The sequence below is a fragment of the Coturnix japonica genome, chromosome 19 (assembly GCF_054131305.1).
Source record: "Coturnix japonica strain WE chromosome 19, WE-NBRP24, whole genome shotgun sequence".
Taxonomy (NCBI): Eukaryota; Metazoa; Chordata; class Aves; order Galliformes; family Phasianidae; genus Coturnix; species Coturnix japonica.
The window spans coordinates 5,254,190-5,264,210 of NC_140681.1; the positions used below are offsets into that span (position 1 = coordinate 5,254,190).

Here is a 10,021-nt window from a genome sequence, read left to right on the forward strand (position 1 = left end):
TCAAGCATCTCTGCTCAGGGACTGGATGTGTCTTGGTGTTACAGTTTATAAGGGTAGCAAGTATTCAAGAAATGAAGGGACGCATGTACAGCACTGAGGATTTGGGACCCAGGAGTGGGGAGGTTTGTGCTCTATTAAAAGCCCAGGGATGAGACTTTCTGAGCGCATCTTTGATGTACAGAGATAAAAAGACTTCAGGCTGCATTTATCTGTGTTGAGATGTTCCTACAGAATGCATTTCCTTGTTTGGTTGCTCGTATTTTTGCTCAGTCTTTACTGGATGAATATAAGTGACGCATTATTTAGGTGCAGAAAGAGATAAGAAGAAAGGAGAACATCTTCTACACTTGTGCAAGGTGTTTCTTGATCTACCTCATTTAAAAGTCTACAGGGCTCCTGGGCAGGACCCTCCTACCCCCGAGCACCTCCAGCTCTGTGATCCTTCATCTTCTTCCTGAACTTTTCCATCTTACAACGAACTTTTCCTCGCAGTACACCAGCCCTGCAAGAGGAAATCCCTTCCTCCTGTTGAGCACATGAGGTGTCAGACAGAGCGAAACCTGGGTGAGAAACTGCAAATTAATTCAACAACTTTCTGTGGCACTTTGGGGGTGTTAAAGAGTTTTGGGCTGACCAAAAATCAATATTCTTGGCAAATGGAGCAGAACCATTGAGCTGCTTTGGGTCTGAAACTGTCACAGTAAAGCCAACTTCCTCTATCCATCTTCTTCTTATTTTTCCCTTCCAAGAGAATTGTGAAGCAGTTAGAGAAAAAGCAGGCAGAATTTCTTGGATCTGGCCATGAAGTCAAAGAGAGGACCTGCCTGGATCTTACAACCACAAAGCCCAGCTCAGCTGCTGGGGTTTGTACTCACCTGGCACACGGCTCATTCACTTCTGCCAGTGCCCATCGATGCAAGGATTACTTGCCCCAGGTGAGCTGATCAATAGCCCCTTACGTGGCATATTTATTTTTTGAGCTTCATCCATAAAATTAGAGCTGTGCAAATCAATTTGTGTAATAGGATCTCTAGTCACAGATCCTTTAGTATTTGGTTTACATCCTCTAGTGACCAGAGCTTTTAATACCTTTTAAAGCTTTGGAAAGGAGACAGCATTGCCTGCTTGTACTTCTACTGAGATATTTGGTCTTGTGTTTATAGTCCCAGCTCCTGGAGGCAAATGGCTGCTGGAGAATCTTGGCTTCTGTTTGAAAGCATTTCTACTAACTCCTTTAAAACGTGATCTGGTTCCACTGTAAAGACTCGGGAACTAGAAGGCAAATAAAAACATAGTTTTTTATCACCCTAAAACTCAGGTCTAAGTAAGACATTGGTGAACAGCTGCCATCAGCTACAGCAGAAATATCTGAAACTCTGCTCTCCTCCTCTAGAGTTGCTTCACTTGCAAATCCAATGCAAGCCAAAGCAGTAGAACTGTGAGCTGCAGAAATGGTTTTTCATGGTTAATTTCCACTACGAAAGGCTGGAAGCAGCTGTAGGAAATTCTGCAACTGGAATTAAGGAAATGGACTCCAGGCTCTGAAGGGGCAGGACGTGATGTGACAGTGGGAGGTTTTGCATGGTGGTGAGTGTCCCAGCTCCTAAGAGACATGGCCAGAAGAGAAGGGACAGATAATGTCATAATCTGAAAAGTCCATCTTCCACCACACCATTCTGGTGTTTGCCTGACAGCTGTGTCCATCCACAAATGAAACATGAGATGCTGGCGTTGGTCCTTAGCTCCAACACTGCAAATCTCTGTCAGAAACGCCATCCTGTGTGTGGATGGACCAAAACTCTCTGAAGCAAAACATCAGTTGGAATAACAAGGATTTCTAGGGCTGTTGCTCAGTATTAAGCCCAGCAGAACTCCCAAACACGTGCAGTTTTAAGGAGGTGTGTAACATCTTTAGTGAATTTGCTTCAGCTCTGTTCACGCCTTTCTATCAAGTTCTCCCCCATGAAACTTGGGACTATAAAATCCTAATGGTATGAAAGCTTTTTTTCATCTATAAAGTTTAAAGTTGTGTGCAGCAGTACTCCATAACCCAACTAATAGTTTACATATGTGAATCCAAGTATTGTGTTCACAGTTTTTGCCCAGCACTAATGTGACACAACCAATCTGCTACTGACCTGTCTGATCACAAAATTGCTCTGTATGTCGTGGGATTGCAGTCTGTACGGTAGCACACATTAAATTAATGAAGTCATTTGTTTCATTATCTAATCAAAACACATTATTCCTTTTTATTTGAGCAAAATTAGATGACAGCAAGAGGAACAGCACGCTAATCTTGAGGCCCATATGCATGTATCCTATGTCTTTTAGGAAATTCATCTACAGTCCAGAAATTCACAGATTTCCTTATTTATTTCTTTATTTCCAGATGGAGATTGCTTTAACGCTGAGAAATTTGAGCTATTTCAGACAAAGCCTCAGGGAATGGATCCTGGTTCTGGAGGCTGTCGGTTGTGACAGGGAGGATCATCAACCCCGTTCCCAGCAGTTACCAGGTTGTGAGCAGATAGATGTTATCTGGGGCCACGTGATTTAAAGAGGTAAGATTTTTCACTAGTTAAAAGATGCCACCTGAGCAAATAAGCTCAGCCCATTGTGTATGTGTTCTCCTTTTTCCCAAAGTTCATTTGTGATAATGAGACTCTTGGCATTTGGATAATAAATTGGGATCTAAGGGCTATTGTAAGTAGGTTGAGGAACTCAGACGGTGACATTAATAATGCAAATACAATAACATTTGAGGAGAAACCTCTTCAAGGGGAAGAAAGGGCGGCCAAGTGCAGGAGCAGAGGGAGAGCTTCATCATCACAGTACTCTGTGGGGAGGATAACCACCATGGACTCATCATACACAGACTGCACAGATTGGTGTCAGGTCTGTGAAGACAGCAAGAGGCCAGTACTGGTTTCTTTCCCTAACTAAACTGTTTTGCTTGGTCACATTTGCTGCCTAGAGGTTGGTGAGTGGTGTCAAGCACCAGGTTCTTGGGTATGTGAATTAAGACTTTGCTCACCAGGCTGGTGTGCAGGGCCTCTTCCAGCTATATTTCCTTACATTCATGTTTTTAGAGCTGCCCCCAGAACATCAGCCTGTAAACCAGTCCATGTAGAGGTGGTCCAGTGCCTTGTGTTGTGCAGTAGTGCTTACAGGTTTTGGTGGGGCCCAAGAGAGCTTATGGTGTTACGGGCCAGGACCAAACAGCAGGATGTGCCCAATGCTTTGGGGACTGAAGGGAGTATGGGGGCTCTTAAAACCAAATGTATTTAATGGCAAGGAATGGAACAACAAATTGAAATTGCACTGAAATCCTGTTCTGGGGTTTTATAATCTACAGGAACTTATTAACTTCAGAGACCTGAGCAAGCTGGAAAAAAAATGTAAGCTTTTCATTCCATCCCCAAAACACAGATAACTTAGGGCATTTTTATGGTGTATTTTAGGACAGTGACATGGGCAATGTGTTTATCCACTTCACTTGCCTCGCAAAACCTGGTTTATACATTCCTGGTCTCAATCCTGCTCTGTTCTGGGGCTTTCAAGAACAAAGCCTGCTGGTGGAAGCACTTTATGGCATGGGGCTAATGGGAAATAGACCAGAGCTATTGCCTTCAGCTCTGTGTTTGATAGGAAGCAGACACATAAAGGTTTGTTGTGGGGCAGAGAGAACCTTTCTGTGCAGTCCAAGGCATCAAGGTACTCACCTCTTCTCCAGGACCTGATCTTTTGAACATGTTAACACTTGACATTTGCTCTAGTTGTCCTATCACCTGAAAGTGCCCGCCAAAGAAGGAATTTGAAGTTGGTTTACTCTGTACTGTCAGCTTGATCGTGCCAAGCATTCTCACTGACCAGCGCTGGGTTTTCCTGATGTTTGAACTTTCTGTACCTATTAAATAATCCAGTCTTTAAGAGAGATTGAGAGAGAGTCAAAGGGAGTTAAGGAGAGTGAGCTGAACTCTTTTTTCACTCACCCAAAAAGGCTGATTTGATTTCTGTTTTGAGGTGCGAAATCCTCCTTATTTTAGTCCCAGTTGTTTGTAGCTGTAGTATTTCTGCAGCCTTCGCGAGTCTTTAACTCTGCAGTGTCAGTTCTTGCTGCTGTTTCTTCTTGCAACAACATGATCACTTGCATCTGCCCCTGCAGCTGAGTGGCTGTAGAGCCAACACATCGCTACCAGAGGAGAGAGAAAAATCGGAATTCAAGCCCTGTCTGAAAAGTAAAAGGGACAAATTAGTTTCTTGTCACTGCGCTGCAATAAATACATTGTCATTTTTATACCCCAGTGAATCATATTCTCCATTTCCCCCGTAACTATTATACAGTCTGCTGGCAGTACATCATTTTTTGGTAATTTTATTTTCACCAATTGTTTTATGAAATTTTTGAGTTTTATGGACACTAAAACAAATCTAGCCTGCGAGTATTATAGCCCTTTAAATCACCGGCAGGAAATCTCAAGGTTCCTCCAGACTGTGAGAGAAGGAAGCTTTAGGAAAGAAAGATTGCTCCTAGCTTATAAACTGAGCAAAAACCCAGAGATAAGTTTGTAAAAGGAACATACATCATCAGTGGCAAAAGCCAGGATGTAAAACAACGTCTCTCTGCTCAGCTCCCTTAAGAATAAAAATGGATTTTTATTTAGCAGCAACACTAAAAGTTGTTGGGGAAAGGAACACACAAGCTTTTCCATGCATTCTTAACCATAACAATCCTTATTTCCTACAGAGCCACCACGTCAGGCATCTCTTTGACTAAACTACAATAGCTGTAGTTCCCCAACCCCTAACTCTAATCTGAGTTTGTGTGGCACCTTGGCTGGACTTGATCCTCAGGATGATGAGGGAGCGGTGGCAGCAGGCTGTGGTGTTCTTCTCTCTCCCCAATACACTTTGGTAACAGGTTTTGTCATTAAACCTTCTGGACTTACTTCTGAGAAGGGTGAGCCTTGATATTATAAAAGCTGGTTAATTAATTAACTTTTTGTAAATCAAGTTGGTTTTTTTTTTGTTCTAGATGGACAGCTTGGTGTGCCTGGCCTATCCCTGAATATAAGAAAGCAAAATAGGTGAGACAGTCTTGCATTAAACAAGTACTTAACTGCAAAACTGATGGGTGCAGACAGACAAGCTTACATCCAGTTCTGTGATACGGCCTTTGCCATCTCCAATGAACTACTTTTTCATTTTGATTTTTAATAGCACCTGAATATATTTGTTGGAGAATATTTCAATTCAATACTTACTTTGAAAGAATGGAAAGGAATGTTACTTTTAAACTAAATTCAATTGCTTTTGTTTCTAAGTGATTTTTTTAAAGAGATAAGGGAAATTAGAGGTTTGAAAAACAACCAAAATATGGCTGTTCTCTCAGACCTGGGGTCCGCTGTGGCCAGAAGTGGATCAGTGTAAGTGTTATATACATATAGTGTTTCTTTTGGTATATCCTTCCAGCAATCTATTATGGAGGATCTTAGAAGCCAACAGGAACACAATTATTAATGGCCCTTGATGGATTTTCCTTCTGAGAATTTATTGAGTTGCACATATGCATGCTCGTGACTTCCACAGTACAATGTGGGAATAACTTCCACTGTTTAACATGTTATATGATGGAAAAATGCCTCCATTTTCCTACTTTAAGATTTGCTGCTTAGCTGTCTGTTGACCTCATGCTCTGCCTTTTCCCTCTTAGCACCTGGGAACTGTTATTGCCCACTGATCTGCCCTGTGGTGCCCAGGATCTGGAAGATGTCTGCCCTTCACTGGCCCCATCTTTGGTCTGAGGAACCCTGGTGTACTTCTGTCAGTTCAACAGCCCAAGGGAATGGAGGTGCTGGTCCCAAAGGGGTTTGGTGTTGTGCTGTGGATGTGGGAGGCTGCAACAGCAGCTGTTGGCTGCAAATCAGTACTGGGCTGAGTCTTGCTTCACCTTGTCCTCTAACAAGGCCTGAAGAAATGAAACCATTAATGACACTTGCCCGGTTAGATGCTCTTCTGGTTGCAAAATGAATCTTTCTGAAATGTAAGTACAGCCTAAAATCTCTAGTTGTTAATATCCCCAGGCTGCAACCTTCAGCCTATTTATTCTGAATCAATTGGTAAATTAGCATGGGGCTACTTTTCAAGCTCTATTTTTGTATTACCTATAAAAGAGACCCACAGGTTTGGAAGCAAACTGGCTGTGAGTGCTGCCTGATGGCTGCTGACAGCAGTGCTGGTGTATCTGTTTGGAGCAGAGCAGCCCTGCTGCCTTCCCTCTGCCCTGCTCTGGTGTTTGGGTGCTCTGGGCAGGTCATGAATGCCCTGAGGTCGTTATACTCTGGTTATCGTATGCTGATTTTTCTCCCACCTCCATCCTGAGGCCATTGTCCAACTTGAGGACTGTTTTCTACTCTAGTAGTGGCCAAATGGGTGATAGAGGTGAGATGCTGCTTAACTTAAATGCTTGTGCAGAAAAGCAGGGCCCTCTCAGCTTATTCTTCACTCTCTTTTTTCCTTCTCCTCTTTGTGCAAAGTGCAGTTCTTCATTTATGTATTGTTACCATCCATAGCTCTGAATACTACCTTTTTTTTTTTTTTTTTTTTTTTTTTTCCCTTTTTTTTGTCTTTCACGATGTTTAATCTCAACTCAAAGCCCCGGAGCCGGTGCAGCGTTACAACAGTTTTGTCATGTTGGCTGTCACAGCGCTGACAGCCCCGTGACAGCTGGCAGATGTACAGATGATGGATGTTTTCTCCCTTGTGCAAGGACGATGGGATAAAAGTGCAAACAAACCGGGTAATAGATGGGAAAAGCAGAGCAATGTTGATAAGGCCCGGTCCTCACTCTGTGATGTATGGGAAAGCAAGCTGTGGGCAATTTGTTCAGAGAAATGAGGGGTTCTTTGTAGAGAGGGACACAAGGAAAAGAAGGGGGGGAAAAAAAAAGGAGCAAAAGTAAAGAAATAATAATAAGGGGAGGAGGTGTGAGGTACCCAAAGCTTGTCTTTATTGTGGCAACACAAGTCTGTTGTTATGGCAATAAGCAAATTTCATTTCAAGGACAGGCTTGGGGGTCCTTGGCTCCTGTCTGTGCCTTGCATCCAATGAGGGTCCCCAGGAGTTGTCTGGGGATGGGAATGCTGCCTTTCTGTTTGCTCCTTGCTGTTGCTCTGCTGCTTTGCCCATAGCACCTCCTGTTATTTATGGTGTCTAGGTGTCTTCTGAAGGAGCTAAGAACTGGCTGTGCTGGCTACGGGCAGGCAGATAAGATTTTCAAGCCACTCCCTGCGAAGTCCATAAGAACACTTGGATATCCAAGACAGGGCTGCTTACCTTTCAGAACTGGCATTGATCATGTGTTAGACCAGCCTGAGGGGTTCAAAGAGGGCTTCTCCAGTCCTGCCCCTGCTCTGGCTGCTACCAGGTGTTATGAGGATGCTGCAGTGGTATAACGTGGGCAGAGAGTGACCTTCACCCTGTCCATGATGTGCTGCAGGTAGAGGAAGTGAGATGCAGGCTTCAGATGCAGAAGGTCAGCTTCCTCCAGCCAGCATGCAATGCAAGAAAGGGGATGCTCATGAAATGGCCTCTCTTTAGAAAAGACAGCCCTGGAAGGCTATTTAAAGTGTAAAGAGTGTCTTCCAATGCTCCCTTATGGATCCTGAACATGAATCCCTTGGTGCTATTGCTACTATGCATGCCATTGCACACCCACTTAGTGACATGTAAATTTTCAGGATGCCATCGTCCCCCTTCACTTCTCTTCCACCTTTGGCTCTGTCACTGTCAGAGACTTATTTAGGCCCATAATGGTGATAATTTATTACACCACACTTCCTACTGTGAGTAAATAAGTCTGTCTCCCTTAAACTCCCTGGGCTATTAGGAGAATGAAAGACTGTGCTACGTATTAGCATTTATTTTCTCCCAGCATTTATACAAGGCCATTTGCTTGCTGACAAATCGTGGGGCAAATTGTTCTCAAGAAAGTCTGTCAGATGGAAAGGTGTTATGATTAAACTGTTGGTGTAAATTTGGGGGGCGATAAATCCTTTTATTGCATTAACTGGATTTATTTGCCTGTAAATGCCATTAAGGATTCAAAGAAATAATAAACAAGTTGATTTTGAATCTGCTTAAGGGTCATTAATATGCATCCTAAAAATAAAGAGTCTGCTCAAAAATGAAATAAAATCCATTTGAGGATCAGACTTATGCTTGCAAGTGCATTGCTGTGCTGCTTCCACTTGTCTCACTGCAGTGCCATTCCTGCTCCTGGGGGGGCCTTGCAGTTGGAATTGGTTTTAATCAATTAAAAAAATATATGTATTTGTTCACATATTAAATATTCTTTCACATTTGTGAAATAAGAGGGGTGGTGCATGTGCTGTCACACTCATGACTAATGAGTAGGTGCCATTGATTTGAAAGCATGCATTTTAGGAGCTATTTGCTAGGGCAGCTTGTGTGCACAGAAGGGCTGAGATGATCTCACAGCCACTTTCCAAAGCAGAGAGGCTGCTTTCCTTCTGCGTTTGGCTTAGATGCTGTGTTTAAGGTGTCTCTCTGTAGGGAGATGAGGAACTGGGTTTGCAGTAGTGCTGGTGCAGCTCGCTGCCAGCCTTGCTGCTCCATGTCAGGGCAGGAGAATGACAAACCCTGGGCCCCTAATTCCTCAGTTGCCTACAGCTGTCTGTGCTCTATTTGCCCAGCTGGCACTGCAGTTGTAATCACTGCCACCTGTGGCAGCCATTGGCTTCATCTCACCTCCAGCTGGTCAGAGGCAAATCAGCCCAAACTAGTTTGGGGGAAATGCTGATAGATTATAATGTGGATTTCTCCCAGGAATGGATCCTTTTGAGCGATGCTTTTGCTTGGAGTGTTTCTTACTTATGACTTGCATTAAGTTCAATTTCTTTCTTTTTTCTTCTTTTTCAAGTTCTCCCACCCAGGTACCGAGGAGGCTTTCATATTTTAACCTCGAACACTTTCACAAGGTAAGTGTGCCCACCTCTACACCATTCTACTCATACCACTGAGTTGTTGCATCAGTTTGTTGCATATTGCCTTCCAGTATATGAAAGGAGAGCATAAACAGGAGGGGGGTATGTCTGTTTACAAGGGTGGATAGTGACAGGTCAAGGGGGAATGGTTTTAAGCTGAGACAGGGGAGGTTTAGGTTGGATATTAGGAGGAAGTTTTTCCCCCAGAGGGTGGTGACGCACTGGAACAAGTTGCCCAAGGAGGCTGTGGATGCCCCATCCCTGCAGGCATTCAAGGCCAGGCTGGATGTGGCTCTGGGCAGCCTGGGCTGGTGGCTGGTGACTCTGCACACAGCAGGAGGTTGAAACTGGATGAGCATTGTGGTCCTTTTCAACCCAGGCCATTCTATGATTGTATGAGTCTATATTTTATTTCACACAAAAGTTTTCAGTCTGGGTGGTGTGGAGCAGAGTGGCTCCTGTCACAGCCTGAGAAGGTTACGGGAGGGTGCAGTTATAATATAATATGTGGTAGATATTTTTCATCCATTAGCAGCTGATAAAAGCGGTGCATCATCACTGTGTGCCACTGGGGGGATGGAGGGCAGGAGCCGGGTCATTAACTTAAGAGATACGGAGCCATCAGTCATCTTCCTGCTCTGGGAGGCAGAGCGTGCAGTGACATCACAGTGTGCACGTGTGTGTATTAATGCTAACCAGATCAACAGAAGCAGCAGATCTCTTTGGATTTTTCCATTTGTTTCCATGTTTCCTCCTTCTCTGTTTTCTTTTCTGGTTTTGTTTCTGATTTCCATTCTCCCTCTTCTGAAGGTTTTCACTTAATTTTTTCTTATCCCATCCCTTCCCCCCAAACCAGCACTAAGTGTGAGGATTATCTCAGGCTGCATCACGGTCTGTGTTCTCCTTGCCTTCACCCAAGCGTTCTGACCTGGCTGCTGATTCTGGAAAAGAAACTGCATGAGACCTCAATCTGCACTGACCCCTCATCACTACCCTGATAAAAAAGATCACTA

The 10,021-nt window shown here is 43.8% G+C and overlaps 1 long non-coding RNA gene across 1 annotated transcript; it reads left to right on the forward strand.

Moving 5' to 3' along the window:
- The first annotated feature begins 468 nt into the window (after positions 1-468).
- On the forward strand, positions 469-9,004 carry LOC107322869 (uncharacterized). Its single transcript, XR_014935938.1, has 7 exons — positions 469-564; positions 750-935; positions 1,394-1,587; positions 2,393-2,564; positions 5,039-5,090; positions 5,717-6,046; positions 8,945-9,004. It is a non-coding gene; the product is annotated as an uncharacterized LOC107322869 (long non-coding RNA).
- Positions 9,005-10,021: the final 1,017 nt, after the last annotated feature.